Source organism: Cupressus sempervirens, chromosome 7 (genome assembly GCF_028749045.1).
Source record: "Cupressus sempervirens isolate cs-2001-9-10 chromosome 7, ASM2874904v1, whole genome shotgun sequence".
Lineage (NCBI taxonomy): Eukaryota > Viridiplantae > Streptophyta > Pinopsida > Cupressales > Cupressaceae > Cupressus > Cupressus sempervirens.
In genome coordinates, this window is record NC_143124.1 from 931385411 (window position 1) to 931410757 (window position 25347).

Genomic DNA, 25347 nt, shown 5'->3' on the forward strand with positions numbered 1-25347 from the left:
GAAATAAAAGATGGGATCCAAAGGAAAAAGGATGTTATTAGGTTTTATACAAGATGCCAATCTACCTCCATTAATGGGTTTTTCATATTGCGAGCATCAAGGATACAATTTTTTTTGGAAATGGACATTCGTAGTAGGTTATCATTAATCCATAGATCTAGACACTAAGCTAAGATACATGTGGTCTTCTAGCTAGAGAATGAAAATATAGGTAGATGAAGGGTAGATCAATGTTTCATGTTATGTAATGCAAAAAATGGATTGGGATTGTATGTATCTCCAATACCTTTCTCTTTTACAAATGCAATCGTACTCTAAATAGCTAGAGTTATTAATTTTGGAGCTCTTTTGATTGCACTTGGAGTTAAATGGGGAATAGTATTGAAGCCCTAATTATTTTATTATTTAGAAAAGGAATGGAAGTTTTCTTTACTATTTCCTTCCTCCAAGAACTCTTGAACAAGTTATTATTATTAATAAACATATTATTGGCTTTCCACCTTTTCAAAAAAAAAGAACATTACTAAATTTTGACCTCTTAATAGAACTCCTTAAAAAATTCACATATTTAAACAATTTTGGAGGGAAAATCTTCTAGATATTATGACACACTCACAATGATCCCATTGATTGGGAATCTAAGTTAAAATGCCAAAATGGACCATAGTACCGAGGAAATCCTCCATAGATGGATAACCAATTTTTTTATTGAATGAAAGGAAATTCATAACTACAATAAACATTTTGTATAATTCTAAGAGATAAAATACACAAATTAAGTATTCATAATTCTTAATGTAAAAGAATAGACAAGCATACCGTCAAAATGACATATGATTTACCAAGAGAAAATTCTCATGGGAAAAAATCAAAATTCATAATGTAAAAGAATGAACAAACATACCATCAAATGACATACCATGTACCAAGAGAAAGATCTCATGAAGGAAAAATCAAACTTCTAAAAGAACTAACACACTCAATATATTAGGTCATCAAAAAATATTGTAATACATTTTCAAAGTCCCCATGTTATAATTTGTAGAATATTAAGTTCACTAATTGCATTCCATGTGAACATTAAAAGACAAGATCTAGTTAAACCATCATTCACCATTTATACCATTCAACATATAAATGATCATAAAGCGAAAAATATAAAATTATTTAGTAATCTTCTTTGTAAAATTTATATCATTCACCATATAAATTTGATATGAATGATCAAATGTCATGATTACAGTGACAAAATTTAAGCATACATCTCTCATTACTAGTATGTTATCACTTGCCTATTTCTTTATAATTTCTTCTACATCATTTTTTTTTTCTCCAATATCTATCCTATCCTGTAAAACAAGATTAAAAAAGGTCAATCAAATAAAATTATTAAATAAAATGATTATAACTATAATAATGATTATTAAATAGATCAAGTTAAAATATAACTCTTTTGACAATATTATATTAAATCTAAAACTATTAAATATCAAGCATATAATTGACAATTTTTTATAGTTATATTTTAAACTATAATCAAACACACAAGAAATATTATTAACACTTCAAAAAATATATATTTAATCAATAAATATTATATTATATTAAAAAATAACATTTAAAACATAATAAAAAATGATGAATTAAAAATAGCATGCAATATTAATTAAGCCGAGAGGCTTTCTACAGTGGCAGCAATCTTCAATGTAAACATTTTCCATTTTGAAAAAAAATTGACGTTCATTTACATGTCAGAAAAATAAAATAGAAATAGATTAAATATAATTATAATTAAAATCATGAAAATTACAGAGAGGAAATGGAAATAAAAATGAAGTAGATCAAGAGTCTCGAATCATTTTCTCACACCTCTTAGACTCAATAAATATGCGATGGCACCTCGAGGATATCTCTCGACTTATTTTATATATATGTAAAATATATATAAGCTAGTATTATAACATAGTTTAAGCTCATACGATTTCTTTAAAACTATAAATTCTTTGAAACAATTTTTTCAAAAAGAATATATATGTAAAACTATGATATACTTATGAAAAATAAATATAGCATATGATAGACTTATTAAATACAAATATGACATTTGATAGGATCATTATTATATAGTATATTAAATTAATTTAGTGGAATTTGTTTTTGTTCATAATAACATTACATTAATTCTATAATACTACTTGATAAATATATTTATCATTAAATATATTCTATGTTGTCATGGTAATTACAAGGTCGAAATTTCAAATTTTAAGTCAAATGAACAAAGAAAATTAAAACCACAACTTGGCACTCTCTCCCCAAACCTATATTCACTCTGCTTTGGAACCATAACTTTTAAGAAAAGGTAAGAAAATTGGATTTGGGAAATTCAAGTTAATGGTCACCCTTTTCACTCTCTCTCCCCAAATTTATATTCACTCTTTTCTCAAACCTCTACTTTTCAACAAATTTGAGTTATATTTGAATTCTGCCCCAAAGTTATGCGCTAATCCTAAATCCCATTGATGAAAACTTTAAAGAAATGCAGTTGCACGTGTAAATCGAATGGTTCATTAAAGCCAATGAGAAAACTATTGATGAAAGAGGTTTTGTCAGATATTATAGTTTGTAATGCTTCTGGAATCCATCCAAAGGTTTTAAAGAAAAGCTCTGTTAGAAAGGTTAATCTTTCCTTGGATATATTTTAATTGGGATATTCCAAGGGTCCCTACATGTAATTTGTCCACTTGTACACATGTGGAGGACATGTCATTATTTTTCCATTATTCCACATGTAAGGACAACTCTTGTTTATTTCTTTATTTAGTTTATCCTCCTTAAGAGGATTGTGACACTTTGCACACACCTATTATGAATGTGGCATTCATAGAAATGGGAGTTACAAATGCAACTCCTCTCTCATCTCTATATAAGAGATGCTCCTCCTTCTTTCTTCACAACTACACACCACTCTAAGCACTTGATGTTATTGTATTGAGCTACCTTTGCTCCAACACTCTCTCTCTCTCTTCTTTAGGCATTTGCCTTCATTCATAATAACTCACAAGGGGTTTTCTTTGCTTTCCCCTTATAAAATCCTTGTCTCCATTGTTGAACCATCTTGGTGTATGCTCTTGGAGTTGCTTATCTCATGGTAACATTGTTTCACACTTAACTTACTTGGATTGTTTCTCGTTCCTTGCTCAACATTATTCATTTCTTACATGGTATCAGAGCTTGGTTATCTAATCCTTGTTTTAAGTTTTGTGGTGAAGGTTGCCATTCATTGGAGCACACCTTATTTGGAGACGTTATTGAGAGAAGAAGATTGTGTTGTGATCTTAGCTCATTTTAACTAATCTTGTGCATGCAAGTTTTTTTTACTAACCCTCTTTGGAAGGCTTGCCGCCAAAGGGTTTTCTTGCAAAGCTTCATTTTTTTTACTAACCCTCTTTGGACGGCTTGCCGCCAAAGGGTTTTCTTATAAAGCTTCTTATTCTTCTCTAACCCTCTTTGGACGGCTTGCCGCCAAAGGGTTTTCTTAGTAATTTTTTTTTTGGTTTGTTTTGGACGGCATGCCGCCAAAACAAAACATATTACAATAGTGAAGCTTTTTATCTCTTTATTTTTCCTCTTACTTTATTTATCAAAAATTTTTTTTTAGGAAAAATAATATATTTTACTATTTAAAAAAAAAAAAAAAACAAAACATATAGTACAAAGTTTTTATATATATAAAAAAATAAATAATAAAAAAAACTTCTTTTATTTTTTTAAGGCGGCCGCGCCACCCGCGCGCCACCCCGTGCCTCAGCCACCTGCCGATCGCCGAAGGCACTGTTCCACATTTTGGCCCGGACCCGCCGAAGCATTTTCGGCCGCGCAAATCACGCCGCCGCGCAAACAAATCGCGCCGCCGTGCAAACATTCACGCCGCTGCGCCAACATTCTCGCCGCCGCGCAAACAGCCGCCGGTTACAACTTCCGCCGTCGCCACCTCTGCAACCCTTGCCGCGCACTCTGTGGTTTTAAAACCCCCCACAACCGCTTCCTCCGCTCCCACCATGCGGCGACCACCGACGTTGGCCGCTCCCGCCACGCGGCAACCACCGCCCGCGGCTCGCCGCTCCACACATGCGGCGACCACCGACCACGGCCCTTCTCTTGCCACGCGGCAGCCACCGCTCGCTTCCCTCCATTTTTTTGATTTAAACAAACCGTTTCCCCCTCCTTCTTTTCTCATTTTAATTCAACTTTAATTATTTTTTAATTTTCACTATCACTATTAGTTATAATTAAAATAATTTAAAAAAAAAAAATCAAATATTCTTAAAAAATAATAATAATAATAATAACATAAAATAATAAAATATAAAATAACAAAAAAAAACAATTTTGTTCAATTCATAAAAATTTTAATTTTTTTTTCTCCAAATCATTTGATTCTAAAATTAAGGGCATTTTTTTAATCAAAAAGAAGCGAAGAATTTTTCCAATCATGTCAACATTAATTCCAGAAATCAAACTTAATTATTCAAATTATCATTCTTGGAAAACTCATATCTCATTTATTTTTCGTTTTAAACATCTCTTTGAAATAGCCACTGACCCTTCTCTTGAGCCCGGTTCAGCGGCTACTCAAGATGAGAAAGATACCTGGAAAGCTAAAAACGAAGAAGCTTTAGGGTTAATTGGTATTTCTATTATTCCAGATTTATATGTCTTAATTGCTCACTATTCTAAAGCTCATGATGCGTGGTCCATCTTGAAGACCAAGTATGACAGTGGCGATGAATATCGCAAAATACAATTGCAAGATCAACTCGAAGATCTCAGGTATGTAGATTTTAAAGGTATGGATGAATTCCTCTTAAAATTTGATTCTCTTAAAAGTCAAATTATGGCTTTAGGTGTTCAATTAGAGGATATTCGTTTAATCCATCTTATTCTTAAAAAATGTCTTCCAAGACAGTTTCAACAGTTTATAACCAATATTCATGCACAACTTGCTATTCCTACTTTATCTTCTCAGTTAACTTATGTTATTTTCCAAACTTTATTAAGACAGGAAGAAGCTAAGCTAATCCAGTTTGGTACTCTCAAATCAACTGAACATGCATTTGTCTCTAGAAATTCAACTAATAATTCTCGTTCCAATAATCATAATTACAAGCCATCTAATTCAAATAACACTAACAATAAATTTCATCCCAAATATAATAATACCCATCACCCTAATAATACTCGTAATACTAATCAGAGGAACCATTCCAATTCCAAACCTCATTGTTCTTATTGTGGCAAAGATGGTCACCTTGTCAATAATTGTTTTAAAAAACAAAATGATAGAAAACCTATGAATCATAGTACCAATCATCAAACCTCAAACCATAGAAAAGGTAATTCAACTAGTTCTAATTCTCGTCAAGCTTTTACTTGTAGCTTTAATCTTTGTAAACCTCTAGAGTGGATTGTTGATAGTGGTGCATCCCAACATGTCACCTCTCATAAAGAAATTTTTGATTCCTTACAACCTGATATTGCTAACATTCCTATTCAGTTAGCTAATAATCAGACTTGTAAAGTTGAAGGACTAGGTGATGTTACTATTCCTAATGGTAAATTGCATAATGTTCTATATGTCCCTAACTTGAAAACTAATCTAATTTCTGTTTCACAGCTATGTCAGAACTATAAAGTTGAATTCTACAAAGATACATGTTATATTATAGATCCTCAAACTCTTAAAGTCATTGCTTATGCTAAAATGGATAATGACAATTTGTTTAAATTCCATGAATTTGCTAGTTCATGATATTCTTTACATACTTCTATTGATTTCAATATATGGCATGAAAGACTTGGTCATTTAAATTCTGATTATATTACTTTCATGCAAAAGCATAATATGGTTGATGGCTTGCCTAACATTATTCCTTCCAAGATTACCTGCACAGGTTGTATGAGTGGTAAGATGCATAGGGAGCCCTTTCCAAGTGGAAAATCATGGCGAGCAACTCATAAGTTGCATCTTGTCCATAGTGATCTTTTGGGTCCCATGGAGAATACCTCCATCCAAGGTTCTCGGTATGCACTTACCTTTGTTGATGATTTTTCTAGACGAACTTGGATCTATTTTTTGCATAGCAAGGATCAAGTTCTTGATATATTTATTGAATTTCAGTTATATGTTGAAAGGCAATCTGGGTATAAACTTAAAATTCTTAGAACTGATAATGGGAAAGAATATGTGAATAATGCTTTTCATTCTTATTTGAAATCATGTGGAATTAAGCACGAGCTTACTATTCCTTATACACCACAAAAAAATGGTGTAGCGGAACGAAAGCATCGGACCATTGTTGAAATGGCTCGAAGCATGTTGCATGCTAAGAATTTGCATTATAAATTTTGGGCTGAAGCCATGTTTTGTGCAACTTATATTCTTAATCGGACTCCTACCAAAGCTCTCAAAGCTATCACTCCAGAAGAGGCTTGGTCTGGTAGGAAACCAAATTTACATCATTTACGGATATTTGGTTCTACTGCTTATGTCCATACGCCTAAACAGAAAAGGCATAAATTAGATGCTAAGTCATCTCCTTATATGTTTGTTGGCTATGATGAACACACTAAGGGTTATCGTGTTTATGATTCCACTACTAACAAAGTTCAAGTTGCTAGAGATGTCTGTATTGCAGAAACTGGAGTTCATGATTGCTCTACTACAACGGATGAAGAATTCAGTGGCACTAAAATTGTGCTAGTGGAGGATCAACCTCCCTCTCTTAACCCTACTCTTTCTTTTAATCAAGTACCACAGGTTATTTCTACTCCTACATCTCATGATACTCAAATAGATACTAATGATACCGTTCTTACTCATGATTCTTCCTCTAGTGATAATTCCATTACAACTAAACGTAAACCTAAATGGGCTCAAAATCTCATCAATGAAGCTGATGATTATATTTCTAAATCTGGTGGAATTAAACATAGAAGGATTAATTATTGTAATTATGCTTTGATGACTACTATTATGAATTCTAACGATCCTAAGTCTTTTGATCAAGCTAACTCTCAACCTCATTGGCAGAAAGCCATGCAAGAGGAATATGATTCGTTACTTGCTAATCACACTTGGGACTTAGTCACATTACCTCCTGGCAAAAATCTAGTTTCATGTAAATGGTTATATAAAACAAAATTGAATACTAATAATGAAATTAGTAAATTTAAAGCTAGACTAGTTGCTAGAGGCTTTTCCCAAATTGAAGGCTTAGACTATAATGAAACCTTTGCACCTGTTGCTAAAATGCCTACTATCAAATTAGTTCTTGCTTTAGCATCTAAACTGAATTGGCCCATTCATCAAATGGATGTTAAAAGTGCTTTTTTAAATGGTGAGTTACATGAAGAAATCTATATGGCTCAACCTCCTGGATTTGTTAAGAAAGGTAGTGAAAATCTAGTTTGCAAATTGAACAAATCTATTTATGGTCTTAAACAATCACCTAGAGAATGGTATTCTCAAATTAATTCTTTCTTCATTTCTCAAGGTTTTACTAGAAGCAAAAATTATCCTAATTTGTTTATTAAACATACTACCGATGATATTATCATTGTTATTGTTTATGTAGATGATTTAATTCTCACTTCTAGTTTAGACATTTTGATTTCTGATATTAAATTCCAACTTAAACAAAAATTTCAAATGACCGACTTAGGTATCTTACATTACTTCTTAGGTATGCAAATTTTTCAAACTCCTAATGGTATATTTGTTTCTCAAAGCAAGTATGCTTATGATCTTTTAGAAAAATTTAAGATGAATGACTCTAACCATGTTTCAATTCCATGTGAATTAGGAACTAAATTAATAAATGATATGAATACTCCTTTTGTTGATGAAACTTTGTATAGACAATTAGTAGGAAGTTTAAATTATTTAACTCTTACTAGACCTGATATTGCTTATAGTGTTGGTTTAGTGTCTCATTTTATGTCTAACCCTCAACAAACTCATTTTAAAGTTGCTAAACGCATCTTAAGGTATATTAAAGGAACTATTAATATAGGCTTATTTTATGATCCAAACTCTGAATTCATTTTACATGGCTATACTGATTCCGATCTAGGTGGAGATCCCAATGATGGGAAATCCACTTGTGGTTATGTTTTCTTTGTTGGTTCAGGTCCAATTTCGTGGAAAAGCAAAAAGGAACACTCTATTTCCCTATGCTCAACGGAAGCTGAATACAAAGGTTGTACCAATGCAGCTAAAGAAGCTTTGTGGATTCGAAGACTTCTTGATGATTTTGGTCTACCTCAACAATCACCTACACCTATACATTGTGACAATCAAAGTGCTATTGCCTTGGCAAAGAATCCAGTATATCATGCTCGCACTAAACATATTTCACTTCAACATCACTTCATTCGAGAACAAGTTGAAGACAATCAAATTATTCTTCTTTATTGTAAAGGAGAAGATCAAGTGGCTGATATCTTAACCAAACCACTTTCTAAAGAGAGATTTCAGTTCCATTGTAAAAATTTGGGTTTGCAACCCCTTGAAGTACACTCCCCAAGTAAAGCTTAAGGGGGGGTGTTAGAAAGGTTAATCTTTCCTTGGATATATTTTAATTGGGATATTCCAAGGGTCCCTACATGTAATTTGTCCACTTGTACACATGTGGAGGACATGTCATTATTTGTCCATTATTCCACATGTAAGGACAACTCTTGTTTATTTCTTTATTTAGTTTATCCTCCTTAAGAGGATTGTGACACTTTGCACACACCTATTATGAATGTGGCATTCATAGAAATGGGAGTTACAAATGCAACTCCTCTCTCATCTCTATATAAGAGATGCTCCTCCTTCTTTCTTCACAACTACACACCACTCTAAGCACTTGATGTTATTGTATTGAGCTACCTTTGCTCCAACACTCTCTCTCTCTCTTCTTTAGGCATTTGCCTTCATTCATAATAACTCACAAGGGGTTTTCTTTGCTTTCCCCTTATAAAATCCTTGTCTCCATTGTTGAACCATCTTGGTGTATGCTCTTGGAGTTGCTTATCTCATGGTAACATTGTTTCACACTTAACTTACTTGGATTGTTTCTCGTTCCTTGCTCAACATTATTCATTTCTTACAAGCTCGAACAAATGGACAGGGAGTTATATCAGAGGTTTTAGTTGTAAGGGCTTGAGTGTGGAATGTAAAAGGCTCTCCATAATAGATAATACCTTAAAGAGCTTTAGAAACTTTCAGGCAAATGTAATTGGTTGATGCTACAATTATAAACGCTGCAGCAGATAGGTGTCCAAAAATGTGGAATCACAAAGGTCAGCCGAAGTGTTTGACAGAGCTCTTCATGCCTGTGTCATATCGAGGATATACTGCAGTGATTGACTATTACACTAACATGAATTGATTATAATGGAGCTGGTGACATATATCTTGATCATCTTACGCAAAGAACTTTTGAGAAGATCATTCCGGTGGTGGAAAGCTGGAAGGAAGGAACTCCATCGAGCAAGGAGGAGCAATAGAACTTTCACATTCCACATTCCACATTCCACAAATTGGAGCTTCAAAATAGGGTGCCAGTATTTGTTAAAAACAATGAATCGTATGGTTATGTTGTTTTTGCATTGGTAAATGGGCATGTAGAGTGTGAAATTATAAATTGAGCGATACCCATTTGACAGAATAGTAGGATGCAACAATTCATGCTAATATGGATATCCTATTAAAGTCCATCCAGCGCATGCCATTTGACAATATGTTCGTAATTTCATGCGAGTTTCATTTCCTACTACAGCTATTACCGTGTACTCCACTAAAGATCAGATGATCTGTAGACGGTGGTAGAACAAATTGCAAAGGCATTGCAGAGCATACGTAGACCTTCAATTTAAGCATACTCTCTCCACTGTGACTATTAATGAAGTTGTGGAGTAAGATAGGGAAACTCATCGAAGCATCATGGAGAGTACTTTCGGTGGTGTGTGGTTTAACTATATATATACAAAATGTGTGGAATGAAAGACAATATCATGAACTATTGTCTATCAAAAATTCAAAAATACTATTAATGACGGGTTTAACATCGAATTCCTCCAACTTTCTCAATACTATCTCAACAGCCCTTATGCACTGAACATGGAATTTTGGGTTACTGTATTGGTCCATCAAATCAGATTGTTCATCAAAATGCCTCAATGAGATGTCATCTCAAGGATTAGATAAAATGAGTACTCGAGGATTTACACCAAATGGGACACAAGGATGCAATGTCTTCTTTGTTTGGACCGAATGCCTTATGATGATTCTAGGATATGTTTTCGTTGGATATAACTGTGACACCCTATAATTATCAAACAAATGCAGTTGGCTACAATGAAGGCCGATTCAGCCACCTTCTGAAGTCAATCCAGACAAATCCTATAAAATACAACCAAATGTTTGACCAAATACCTCAGGTTGGACATACAAAATGTGGAGTGAGCGACGATGTACGATGGACCCCATTATGCTTTAAAGTTCATCACTTTATTGTTGTTTAAATTTTGAATTTGAAGGTTTAAATATGATGCTTCAAGGAAAGATGATTTTTTTTAATGAAATTAGATGAATCACCGGCTGGGATTAACTGGCACACTTGAAGTGCTTAGGTGGTTAGTGTGGGGCCAGCCGTAATCTATCACGTCAACTTTAAATTTTTAGAATTACATCTCCCATCCATCCTGTGAAGTTCATTGAAAGTGCAAATTAGAAGAATAGAACAAACAAAACAAATAAAAAACGCAAACACATGATTTTATCGTGGTTCACCACAATTTGTGGCTACATCCACACTGCAGAGAAGATCTCTATTAATGTAAATATTTGAACTTTACATCACAGCTGTTGCTTCAGCTCTTCGAATACAATACATAATAATAAACCTCCAAAATATATTTATAGAGTCTCAAAGGAAATGAAGAGACAAACAATTGGAGGGAAACAATAATAAAATGTGCAAAATAAAAGAGTGACTGATGGGCTTCACATATACACCCAACAAACCCCCACTTGAAGTCCAACAATGGTAATGTATGAGTCTCCCTGAATTCCCCTACTGTTATTTCTTTACAATGCCAAGAGAAGCTCAACAGAACTCGAACTTCTCTGGTAGAACAACCTTAGTTAATGCATCAACTAGATTCTCCTTAGTGTTAATCTTCAAGACTTGAAGTTTTCCCTCTTCAAGTTTACTTCGAATGAAATGATAGTGAACCTCAATATGCTTAGTTTTGCTATGAAACACTGCATTTTTGGCTAAGTCAATGGCACTTTTGCTATCACAACACAAGGTTGATCTTGCTGAGGACAATCAAAATCACCAAATAGACATTGCAACCAAATCAACTCTTTTGCTCCTTCAGTAAGAGCAATGTATTCAGTCTCAATAGTAGAAAGTGAGACTACTTGTTGCAACTTCGATGCCCTACTGATCATCGCTCCAACAAATGTAAAAACATAACCAGTAGTAGATCTTCTATTGTCTAAATTTTCAGCCATATCTGAATCCATATAACCTTTGAGTGAAGTGTCTTTGCCACCAAAACAAAATACAAAATCAGGAGTGCCCTTAAGATATCTTAAGATCCACTTAACTGCATCTCAATGTTGTTTACTCGGATTGCTCATGAACCTACTGACAACCCCCACTGCTTGGGCAATATCCAGACGAGTGCAAACCATTGCATACATAAGACTACCCACTGCTGAAGAATATGAGATGTTCTTCATGTAGTCTTGTTCTTCTTGTGTCTTGGGACACATGGCTAAAGAAAATATGAAATGATCAGCAAGTGGAGTGCTGACCGGTTTGGCATCCACCATGCCAAATCTTTCTAGTACCTTGAGAACATAGTGTTCTTGAGAAAGCTTTATTTCCCTCTTGTGTCTATAATGAATAATGTCCACGCCAAGTATCCATTTTGCTGCCCCTAAGTCTTTCATGGCAAACCTTTCTGACATCTTTTCTTTCAGTTTTAAAATCAGCTTCATAGATGAACCGGTGACAAACATGTCATCAACATAGAGCAATAAAAGAATAAATGAACCATCAGGTAACTTCTTGTAGTAGACACATGGATCAGATTCACATCGAATGAAATTATGTTCAGTCATGAATCGATCGAGCTTGAGGTACCACTGTCTCGGAGCTTGCTTGAGACCATACAAGCTCTTCCTCAATCTACAATATAAGTTTTCTTTACCACATTTGATAAATCCCTTCAGCTGCATCATGTAGATTTCTTCATTCAAATCACCATGGAGAAATGTTGTTTTGACATCCAGCTGCTCAAGTTCAAGATCATGAGCAACAACTAAACCAACAATAACCCAAATCCCAGTCATCTTGACCACATGAGAGAAGATTTCATTAAAGTCTGTGCCCTTTTGCTGATCGAAACCTTTAACAACCAACCTAGCTTTATACCACTTTTGACTTTTGCCTTCATCTTTCAACCAATAAATCCATCAATTTTTGAGTGCTTTCTGATTCGGTGGCAAAGGAACCAAATCCCAAGTTTTGTTTTGCAACAAAGAATCCATCTCTTCCTGCATTGCTACCTCCCATTTATGAGAATCCGATGCTTTGCAAGCTTCTTTGAAGCTTGTTGATTCAACTTGGTCTAAAAGAAAAAGTTTTAATTTTGCTTCTTCGGAGTATAAGAGTTCATAATCAGAGAATTAGGTAGGAAGCCTTCTCTGTCTTGTTGATTTTCTCAGCCCCTAAAAATTATGCCCATTTTGTATACTGTCATCAGCATGTTCCTTGTCAATGTGATGAGAAATTTTTCCTATTGACTCATAATCACTACCTTTAGAAGATGTGTAATGACTCTTCTTAAAATTTGAATGCACAGTCCCCATATTTGAATTGCTGGTGTGAGAGTGACTTTGCTCACTTGGAAATTGAGCCCTAACTTCATGCTGACTCATGGGTGGACTTAACCCATAATGCGAATTATCCAATTCTCTTGTAGATTTGTTAGTAGTATGAATTGTATGATGATGGGGAACCTGCAACTGAGTATTATAAAGATCTTGATCAGAGGGACCGCGATGTGAGCAATTGGAACCACAACATTCACCCTTGCCTCTGCCAAGAACAGTCCTCATGTGAGTTTGATTATCGGGATTTGTTACTAGACCAGTGCCATAATGAGAATTATCCAATTCTCTTGTAGATCTGATAGTAGTATGAATTGTATGATGATGGGGAACCTACGACTGAGTATTATAAAGATCTTGATCAGAGGGACCACGATGTGAGCAATTAGAACTGCAACACTCACCCTTGCCTTTGCCAAGAACAGTCCTCATGTGAGTTTGATTATCGAGATTTGTTACTAGAACAGTGCCATGGTTTTGTCATGGATTTATAAGAGACCCATGGAATGAAAAGGGAAGGGTGGCCTATGGTAGCATAACTATTTTGATGCCATGGGAATCAACATTCTTTTGAATGTCCCTGTCTGCGGTTGAGAAATCTTGCTGGACTCAAACATGGGTGAGATTCTCTGCGACTGATAGGCAGTTTGGGAATGAATTGCAGATTGGAGTCATTATGTTGTGTTCTTATAGTGATTGGGAGGTTCGGCTCATGCTGATGGTAAATCGATTGACTATTGCTTGCGTGGCTTGCTTTATGACCAGAGACCTCCTCATGCAATAGTTTTTGAGTTGTTCTGGCATCTTGCAAAACATGATGGGGAGCTGGAGAGCCGTGAGTGACCAAGCCGTCAGGTGGGGCATGTTCTCTACCAACACATTCTTCAATGTTATCTCCTACATGGCCAGCTACAGTGGAGATCAGAATGATGTGAGAGAGTCTTTGACCAAGTATAGTGTGGTGTAGAGTCGGCCACGGGTGAGACTCCTATATGGAGTCCACCTCACCTATGAGTGGTAGGTTCTTATCACAAGAATTCCTATGACCAAGTGTATAGGTAGGGGGAGTGCCTTGTTTAGTATAATTGTTGCCATTTTCTCTGTACTCAAGCAGAGAGTTATGTTCTCTGTTCTGATTTGGATTTGAGAAAGAGTTGTTATCACTTTGACTGTGATAATCTAAATTTTGTTCACCATGTTCATGATCTTGATCCCACATACTAGTAGAAGAAGAGGATAGAGGGGCAGGGGCTAACACTGTCATTTGGAGAAACAATATTCTGATTTCTATCAGCATTATCAAGATCTTGATAATGGGGAACCTATGATTGAGTAAAAGTATGAACTGTATGATGATGGGGAACCTACAACTGAGTATTATAAAGATCTTGATCAGAGGGACCACGATGTGAGCAATTAGAACCGCAACAGTCACCCTTGCCTCTGCCAAGAATAGTCCTCATGTGAGTTTGATTATCGGGATTTGTTACTAAACCAGTGCCATGGTTTTGTCATGGATTTATAAGAGACCCATGGAATGAAGAGGGAAGGGTGGCCTATGCTAGCATAGCTATTTTGACGCCATGGGAATCAACATTCTTTTGAATGTCCCTATCCGCAATTGAGAAATCCTGCTGGACTCGAACATGGGTGAGATTCTCTACGACTGCGAGACCAAGTTTGGGAATGAATTGCAGATTGGAGTGATTATGTCGTGTTCTTACAACGATTGGGAGGTTTGGCTCATGCTGATGGTAAATCAATTGCCTATCGCTTGCGCGGCTTGCTTTAGTACCAGAGACCTCCTCATGCGACAGTTTTTGAGTTGTTTTGGCATCCTACAAAACATGATGGGGAGCTGGAGAGCCGTGAGTGAGCAAGCCGTCAGGTGGGGCATGTTCTCTGCCAACACGTTCTTCAATATTATCTCCTGCATGGCCAGCTGCATTGGAGATAGGAATGATGTGAGAGAGTCTTTGACCAAGTATAGTGTGGTGTAGAGTCGGCCACGGGTGAGACTTCTATATGGAGTCCACCTCACCTATGAGTGGTAGGTTCTTATCACAAGAATTCCTGTGACCAAGTGTATAGGCAGGGGGAGTGCCTTGTTTAGTATAATTGTTGCCATTTTCACTGTACTCAAGCAGAGAGTTATGTTCTCTATTCTGATTTGGATTTGAGAAAGAGTTGTTATCACTCTGACTGTGATAATCTGAATTTTGTTCACCATGTTCCTGATCTTGATCCCACATACTAGTAGAAGAAGATGATAGATGGGCAAGGGCTAACACTGTCATTTGGAGAAACAATATTCTGATTTCTATCAGCATTATCAAAAATGGAGAAAGGGGCATATTCACATACCATTTTTGCTTCTTTGTGTAATGTTGGAAATGCCTTTTCATTGAAGACGACATCTCTATTTCTAATGATTTTCTTCCCAATTGGATCCCATATTCTAAAACCGAATTGATCTTCACCATAGCCCACAAAAATGCCTTTTTGTGATTTTGGATCAAGTTTTTGTCTTTTCTCCTTCGGAACATGTACATAAGCTTCGCATTCAAATACCCAAATGTCTGAATATGAGATTTTCTTTCCCAGCCACTCTTCCTTAGGCATGCCAAAGTCCAACCAAGAAGAGGGACTTTGGTTGATTAAATATACTGTTATATTGCATGCCTCTGCCCAAAACTCCTTGCCTAAGCCAACATTAGAAAACATATAGTGAGATTTCTCAAGGATTGTTCTATTCATCCTCTCCACTGCTCCATTTTCTTGTGGGGTGAATGGAACAATCTTAATTCTACAGATGCCATTATCCACACAAAATGAATCAAACTCGAATGAACAAAACTCTGCGCCATTGTCTATTTGCAAGCACTTTATTTTGTGGCTAGATAGATTCTCAACTAAAGCCTTCAAGATTTTAAACTTGTTGAAAACATCAAATTTCTTATGCAATATGTAAATTCATACCTTTCTTGTGCAATCATCAAGGAAGGTGACGAAGAAGTTTTCTCCTCCAATAGAACTTTCCTCGGTGGGTCCAAACACATCAGAATAAACAAGAGCCAAAGGAGTACCTTTCTTTTCATGTCCAGTCCTCAAGAAGTTGACCCGCTTATGTTTTCCATAGAGACAATGTTCACAAAATTGTAAGTCAACTGATTTCAGCCCTAGTAATTGCTCCCTTTTATGCATAACAACAAGACCCTTTTTGCTCATGTGACCAAGCCTTTGATGCCAAAATTCTGAATTGCCATCTTCAAATAACATGGCAGCCCCCACTTCACTGATATTTTCTACAATATACAAGCTCCCAATCTTGTCTCTTTTTGCAACTAACATGGATCCTTTTGTGACTTTCCATGAATCGGTTAGAGAAGTGAGAAAACTTTGTGCATATAGCTGACTTACAGAAATCAGATTTCTATTTAGTTTTGGAACATGACACACATCTTTTAATAGCCATTTAATGCTTCCTTTCAAAGATAATAAAATATCTCCTTTTTCTATTATTTCACATGCCTTATTATCAACCAAGTATACTTCACCAAACTTACCTTCTTGATAATTCGAGAAGCATTTCGTACATGAAGTGGCGTGAAATGATGTGTCAGAATCCAAAACCCATGAGGCTGAAGTGGTCTTAGTTGTAGATAAAATCAGCATGCTATCATCTTTGTCATAGATGGTGTTGGCTTGACTTTCTTGCACTCGTTCTTGTGCTCTCTTATAACCTCTACAATCCTTTTTTATGTGACCACTTTTTCCACAAAACCAACAGTCTCCTCCTTTCTTTTCCCTTGACTTCGAGCGCTTAGCTAATTTTGATTTTTTATGATGATTGTTCCTTCCTATATTTTGGCTTCTTCCTCTATTTTTAGTGCTAACCATCATCAAGGCTTCACCGGACAAGGATTCCTTATTGCTTCTCCGCATATTCTCACTAAGTAGAGTTGCCATCACTTCATCATAGACCAGCTTCTTCTTTGAGGAGTTAGAAGTACTAACTATTGTAACAATAGAATCCCAGCTGTCTAGTAATGAACACAACAAGATGATAGCTTTAGATTCATCATCTTGTGTCATGCCAATAGAGGTTGCTTGGCATAATAAAGTGTTCAAATCATTTATGTGATTTTCTATCACAGTTCCATCCTTCATTTTCAGCTTGTAGAGCTTTTTCATAATAAATATTTTATTTGCAGCTGAGGTCGTTTCGTACATACTTTGAAGTTTATCCCAAACTTCCTTTGTTGAAGATTCATTGTGAACATTGAATAAAATGTTCTATGATAAAGAAAGAAATATGGTTGCCTTTGCTTTCTCATTTGTTTTATCCCACTCTTCATCCTTTTTTGTAGCTGGTTTCTTTGCTTTTCCATCAATTGCTACTGCCAAGTCTTGCTTGACTAGCAACGAACGCATCTAAACTTTCCACAAACTAAAATTCTGTCCCGAGAATTTTTGCACTTGCAAATCTTCGATGGCTCCGAATTTTCAAACACTGAAATCGATTTCAACGTCTACGCCAAGATTTGATACCAATTGTGAAGTTCACTGAAAGTGCAAACTAGAAGAACAAAACAAGCAAAAGAAATAGAAAATGCAAACACACGATTTTATCATGGTTCATCACAATTTGTCGCTACGTCCACACTGCAGGGAAGATCTCTATTAATGTAAATATTTCAACTTTACATCACAGTGGTTGCTTTAGCTCTTCGATTACAATACATAATAATAAACCTCCAAAACATATTTATTGAGTCTCAAAGGAAATGAAGAGATGAACAATTGGAGGAAAACAATAATAAAATGTGCAAAATAAAAGAGTGACTATTGGGCTTCACATATACACCCAACACATATGGCATGAAAAGTTATCACACTACATGCAAATGCAGGTAAGAGTCTAGTGACATATTTGGGATGTGGCTATTGTCAGTGATTTTTTTTTTTGATTTTCAGCATTTGATCTTCATGATTTGTATATTTTATGATCGAAAACAACAAAAATTTTGAAAAAAATTCTGGAAAAAAAAAATATTTGACTTTTTTTTACTTTAGTATAGTTTGTCTGGAGATTAGCCAACGCCCATATTTTGTATGCAAAATGTAGAAACAAATAAGAGGGACTGAACTGTTTGACCATGGCATGTTGTGATTGCAAGATTTGCTAAAAAGGACATTCAAAAGTTTCAGGCAAATATGATTTGCAAGTGTAAAGACACACTCCTCTACTCAACTCTTGACACCATCCTCCCTGCCTGTACCGTGCCGAAATGGGAGCCTTGGAATAGAAATCAACACCAACTGCCCACAAAAAATGCATCGTTTAATCTTTTGTTTCTATCTGAAGACAACAGGGCTTTGATTATCAAACTTCAGCAAAGGAGAGACAAGTCAACCAAAACTCTAAAACAAGATTAGTTCCACGCCTACTTTAAGGGGTGATCACGTAGGTCCTATAAGCTACTTGCCAATGTCAGCATCAAAAAGACAAGTTATTGTTTTTAATAGTTAAATTAAAAATTAATTTAGTACTATATGTTAAATATAAATTTAACTAAAAACTACCATTTTGATACCAACATGACCACTTTAACTTCCTAAATATGATTAAAATCTATCATACCATATCATATCATATCTCTTTTCTTCTAAACATTCTATTAAACATTTTCTCTCCATACTCATCCATTTCGAAGCACTCTGCCAAACAATCTATACACCTGCTCTAAAATTGTTAATCGTAGGATTTGGTTTTCGAAACTACTCCGACTTCATTCGCAGAAATGATACGCGCTCGCTTGCCTTTGTCAACAATAATAAATGCGAAAGGTGGTTATTCTCGCTATGGTCTTGAAAGAGCAGAGATAGGAGCAAGGTGCCTGTGCAAAGCTTCGAACTTGTAACCATCGCCTTGTCAAAGATTGGTACAACACGATCAAAATTATTCTTCCTCTGGCATAACAGATTTTTTTTCTATTCTCTTATTCTCTTTCAAAGGAACTCATTGAAGTGTCTTGTTTGCCTCAACCTGTAAATGGAATTTTGCCTCAGTGGAGTGCAACAGAGATGAATTTGGGTTCTAATAAACCAATTAATTCTCTCACATCATTCTCTCCGCCAGCTTTGATGCCATTACCAAAACACGCCCTTGACATTTTCCGGGTCGGAGAAGGATACCTCAATATTTTTATATTTATTTTTGGACTTATGGGCTAGTTTTTTTTTTTTTTTAATGATAGAAGATTTTACTTGATTGGAGCAAGGTGAAATTTCTTAATCGAGAGGTAAAAGATTTATAGATAATCATTTATTCAAATTTAATTTGTTATCTTATTTCTTATGATGTTAGTGTCTTCTAATCAATAATATTTGATTCTTGGGAGTTTATTTGTTTAGAACCATTCAACTTAAGACTAGATGGAAAACTGATTGACAAAAATAGGATTTTTAGTTCAATAATAATAACCCCACATCTTATTTTAAATGCTAAAAAGTCAACAAATAGAGTTAACATTTATTTTTATTTTAATATATAATGTAGTTTTATATTCTTTATTATAATTGATCGAAGTTCATCCTCTATTTAACCACATATTTCTCACATTCTATGTATAGTTTATTATGCAAATAATTTTAAAAGTGTATCTGTTTTTTTATTATGAACATATGTATTATCGAAGTTAACAATTGTCTTGGTTGCACTCCTTCAACTTGGTTAAAATTTCAATCGGTTTAGACTCTCAGGTTTGGGCTCTTCTTCGTGTATCTCTTATGTTTCCTTTGGTGTGGCTTTGTAGTATAGTTTTCCTCATCTATCTCCCTATTGGGCATTTACTTTGAACTCAAAATTGATTTCAAATATCAATAGATTCTCTTAGATCTTATTGTAGACCAAAGTTCTCACTTTGGATGATCTTTGCAAAAGATGTTTCTATATTGCTAACATTAATTTGTTATGTTGTGAAGACTTTTGAAAGTGTTGATCACCTCCTTTTGGAGTGTTCCTTTCTTTGTGAGGTTTGGAGTAATTTTCTAGATTTATGGGAAAATAGTTGGGTTTCTTAAGCACTTTTCTCAATGGGTTTCTATGCCTTCAAATGCTACTCTTTCATTTCTTTCTCTTTCTCTCCCCCATCTTGCCTACAATATTTGGAAAGAAATTAACAATAGGTTGTTTTGAGATGTGGCCTACCCTTCCTTTTTGGTGTTCTCTAAATTCAAAGGGTTTCTTGAAAACATATCATTTTGTAGTCTTCAATTGTAAATATTAAACGAGGTATATTGTTATTTCTAATGATGATACTACTATAACACAAATGTGGAGCCTTGGATTTTATATCTATACTCCTATCAAGCCCTCTAAATGAGAAAGAGATGATATTTTTGGGGAATGCTTACCCTCGTGATGGATAAAAAGATCAATTTTGATGGGATGACTAAGAGGAATCGCCAATCAACTGGGGAGTCACAAAAAAATTAACACTACCAATAGTGACCACGCCTCTGTACCAGGAGTTTCCAAAATTTGTAGAGCATAGAATTATGGCCCTTCATAGCCTCAATGTATTTTCTCATACTTGTCCTCAAAAAGTAGTCCCATATCTCCTGGTTCTACAAAAATTCCTTGTAGCTTCTTGGCTCAACTTGCTTTGGAGGACCTCCCATAGTGTAAGCCTTATAAAAAACGTAGGCTTCTTTAAGAAGATCATAATTAAACCTCATAGTTGCCAGATTGACAATGTCTTTCTGCATTATACATTCACTCCTCAAGCCTCCTAAGAAAACTAGACAAATCGAGTCTAAGAGATTAGAGAGTCAAAGAGCCACTTGAGTAGTGTTGTAATGAATATCTTTCCAAGAACTTAAAATAAAGACTGTACTTGTATCACAAGCTTCCACTTTTCTTGAGAAAACCTCACTTTTACAATTGGCAACATTTAGGCCCTTGAAATGATAAGAGTCATTATTATAGATTACTCCAATTCCCCTTTCCATAAAAAGAGTATGTACTTTTGATGATTCTTCAAGATTTTATTAGGTTTGGAAATAATGTCATTAGTATGTGTCATAGTCCTAAACATCATAACTTTATATGCCAAAAGTTTCATGATTAATAGGTAAAAGGTGCTTGAACAATAAATTTAGCAAAGCTAACTTTATACCGATCAGTAGTATAAAAATAATCATTATCTCTAATATTCTCACTCAAACCTTATTGGAACTTCTCTTGAATATCCATAAAAAGGATAACTTTAATAACATAAATAAAATGTAAATTCTTATGTTCCTTTTGCCTTTGTTCTTGATGGCATTAGGGTACTCTTTTTCATCCTTCCTAACCTTGAGCTTAAACATTTATTTATTCATTTAAAACTATTGATTTTAACTCCTTCAAGCTTTCAAAAGTGGACACATGGTTCCAATTTTGAAAATTTTATACACCAATTATCTATAAAGTTAGTAAATTTGTTTTCGTCTCTTAAGGTATGGCAAATTTTGGCCTAGTAGAATGATTGGAGGCATCTTTTACAGTCACTCATGAGACTCTAAATGTGCTAAGAGAAACTAGCCTTGTTTAAAAGAATGTCAGTGATAAGTTTTGAGTCCCCTTCTATTTCAACATTAACAACTCTATAATCTTGTAACAATTTCACTCCATACCATGTAACAACTCCTTTGGCATAGTTGTTAGAGTTAATTCCTATGTTTTTAGTGAATTCCAAGATAAGAAGTCATTTGATGTTTCTAATGATACCACCCACCCTTGCTATTCCTAGGTTTCCTTTAGAACAACTATTCACATTACACTTAATCCAATTGCCCTCTTGAGGTTTCCATATACAATGCTTCCTTTTCCAAATACTATTCCAATTCAAATTTATCAAACTTTGTGCGACATTGGACAATTATGTTTGATTCTAAGGTATGTCAAACTAGGAAAGGCCAACCCTTTAGGGAAGCTTGCATTATTGATAATTTCCCTGATTATTCTCTTAGTAATACAAAAAATAGGAAATATCTCCTTTTTTCCTTCTTTGAATATTTTGTTATTTATTTCCTTCCAAATAGCCCAAGCCATAGTAGGAAGAATGTGAAGCCAAATATTTTTTCAGGACTGCGTGGAGTTGAGGGATATTACTCCATTGAGGTATGAGAAGTTTGACAGAGCTAGGCATTACCATGTTGATCTTGGTCTCTAGAAAAACAAGACTCTAGAGATCTTTAGTGAAGGAGCAATGAATAAATATGTGGTCAATAGTTTCAACATCTTTCTCACATAAAACATATATGTTAGCAAGACTAAACCCTCTTTTATTGAGGTTATCTAAAGTCAAGATCTTCTCATGAGCAACTGCCCACCAGAGGCAATTAATCTTAGAGGTGAGATTAGGGATCCAAACCTCTTTCCAAAATTGGATAGCATCTCCCACTAGATCAATAGAGGTATATACAGACTTGACGGAGAAGAGACCATTGCTGTTATGTTTCCAAATTCATATGTCCTCTTGCATCAAATCAAACAAAGAAGGGTTTAGAAGAAAAAATTAAGATTGAAAACAACCCCTCTTCTAATACCAACAATCCTCCTTTCCTCCCTTTGTCTCAACTAGAGACTTTCAAGATCTAATCATTCAACCTTACCATTTCTCCAAACAATGTAGTTTTCCACTTTGATGTCAATAGTATTCGAGAGCCAATTCTTAAGGTCTTGACTAGCTATCCAATCCTGAAGTGGGATACTAGTATCCCAAGAATCAAACCAGAATAGAGTGTTCCTTCCATTACCAATAATTTTCTTTCTCCCTCTTCTGACAATACCTTTTGGTTTTAATGAATTCTTACATAGTGCAAAAGTACCATGAGGAGATGTCATGGACAAAGAGTCACCTCCCATGTCAAAATTAAGAGAAGTTTCTAAAATGTTCGTATAACTAGTGAATATATGGTTATATTAGAGAGAGGAAGATGAAGAAGAAATTATTTATGCGATTTGTGATGTATATATTACAAAGTAGTTCTTCTAGCTTCACATTGGATATGCCACAGATTAATAAGGTCCTTTCATCTGGCATTACCATTCTCCCATTCTAAGTTGTTTTTCACTTTCTCAACCACATTCACCTTCAACCAATCAATCAAACCTTGGTCATTCACCTCCTCCTTGATAGACACCTTATCCTTCCAAATTTATTCCCACAATAAGATTTTTCTACCATTTCCTATTTGGGTACAACTACCTCTTCTGATTAGGCCTTTGGTTTTTAAAATGTTCTTCCATATAACAAAGCTACCATTGGAATTATTCTTGCTCAGATATGAACAAAAAAGATCTTAAGATAAGTATTTAGCCCTTACGATTTTCGTCCAATCTTTAACTCCTTCTAAAGTTAACCAACCCAATTTAGAGACAAGATATTTTGTTCATACTTTTGAGATTCCTGACATATAGGTCATCATTCTCTTTGGATTTACAAACCTGATTCTAGTTGACAAGAGATATTTTCCTCTTTTTATCCACTCTTGACTGTAGAAATTTGTTTTGGATTTTCTCCAAGATATCTGCCACCTTCATAAGCATTAAAGAAAAAGACATAAAGTACACAAGAATACTTTAGAGGCACGCTTTAAGAAGAAGGAACAAACCCCCAAAACTCAATAGTTTTCCTTTTCATCCAGCAAGTTTATTTTGAAACTTCTCAATGACACTATCCGGTAATTATGGTTGGGTTTTTTTGGGGAGAAAGAAAGACTGAGATACATATTCGAGAGACTTTGGCTTTGGAATTCTAGTTTGACATAAATGTTTCTTTGCATGTCTTGTTGAGTGTTAAAAAATAAGAGCTTTCTCTTATGAAAGTTAATATATTGGCCAGACAATTTGGCATAGTTAGCTAATAGAGGCTTCCAAGCCTTAGCTTAAAAAATGATAGCTTCTCGAAAAATGACAACTTATCATCCATGAATTTCTCATGAGTATTAGTGGGGATATTAGAGGCCACTTTAACACCACAGAGAAATCTGGAGAGTTTTCTAAGTATGTTTAGCTTCCTACTTAGGACATGTGCCACAAGTATAAATAGATAAGGGGAGAGGTGGTCTCCTTGCCTGAGGCCTCTACCACTAGTGAAAAATCCTGAGGGGGCACCATTAACAAGAACAACATAGCTCGTTGAGGTGACAATTGTTCATAATAATCTTGTGGAATTTACTATAGAAATCAAATTTGGTTAACAATTTAGCAAAAAAAGACCATTTCGCCATATCATAAGCTTTAGAAATGTCGAGCTTGAGACCTATGGCCATTTTAACATTGGAATTCATAGAATGTAAGGTTTCATGAGTTGTAATGACCACATCCATAATATTCCTCCCACCAACAAAGTCTCTTTTATTTTTTCAAATGATTTTTCCCAACATTGGCTTCATCATGTTTATTAAAACCTTGGCTATAATTTTGTAAATAGTATTACAAAGACTAATAGGGAAAAATTCTTCCATACAAATGGGGTCAATTTTTTAAGGAATGAGGACAATGTAGGTTTGATTAGTTTTTTCACCATATTACTACTTCTAAAAAAGTGACAAACAACTTTGAAAGCATCCTCTCCCACAATGTTTCAATATTCTTGGAAGAAAGCTAGGAAGAACCCATCGTGGCCTGAAGATTTGATGCCTTGGAAGGAGAAAGAAATATTTTTGACTTCCTTTCCAATCAACCTTTTTGTGTCATAGTAGCATTTGCCTCAAGAGAGCCAATTTGAGGAATGCATTCCTATAGATCATGGGGGTCTTCGGCTCCATCATCAATAGCTCCCCTTTGACAAAAGTAGTTAATGGCTTTAGAATTGATATCAATTTCATTAGTAACCACCCTATCATTATCCGCAATAAGGGATTTGATTATGTTTCTACTCTTGTGTTGCAAAGTGGTATGACAGAAGAATCTAGTGTTCCTACTACCTTCTGTAAGCCATTGGATTTTAGATTTTCGCTTCCAGAAGGTTTCTTCATAGGCCAAGATAAAGAGTGATGCAGGAGCATCTTGCATGGGAAAATTATTGAAAAAAAAAATGAAAAAAAAAAAATTGGAAATAAATAAGTAAATAAATAAATAAATCTGGAGGAGAGAGAAAGTGACGAAAATTAGAGGAGAAATAATAATAAAAATAAAAAAGGGGAAAAAGGAGAAAAGAAAGGAAAAGGGGATTTCTATTTTTGAGGTGCATAGGTGGCATAATAGAAAAAAATTAAAAAAAAATGGTTGTCATTCCATTTATCGAGGTGTGTGGGAAGAATTCTAGAAAGTTATGAATAATGTAGAAAGTTGTGGATATTGTAGAAGATTATGGAAGTCGTAGAAGGTTGTG

General features: G+C 34.9%; 1 long non-coding RNA gene across 1 annotated transcript in view; it reads right to left on the reverse strand.

Moving 5' to 3' along the window:
- Window positions 1-1132: 1132 nt before the first annotated feature.
- LOC149550623 (uncharacterized) overlaps window positions 1133-25347 on the reverse strand; it is a 72872-nt gene continuing 48657 nt past the window's right edge. Inside the window, exon 3 of the long non-coding RNA XR_016354537.1 lies at window positions 1133-1349. This is a non-coding gene — a long non-coding RNA (uncharacterized LOC149550623). The remainder of the gene's footprint in view (window positions 1350-25347) is intronic.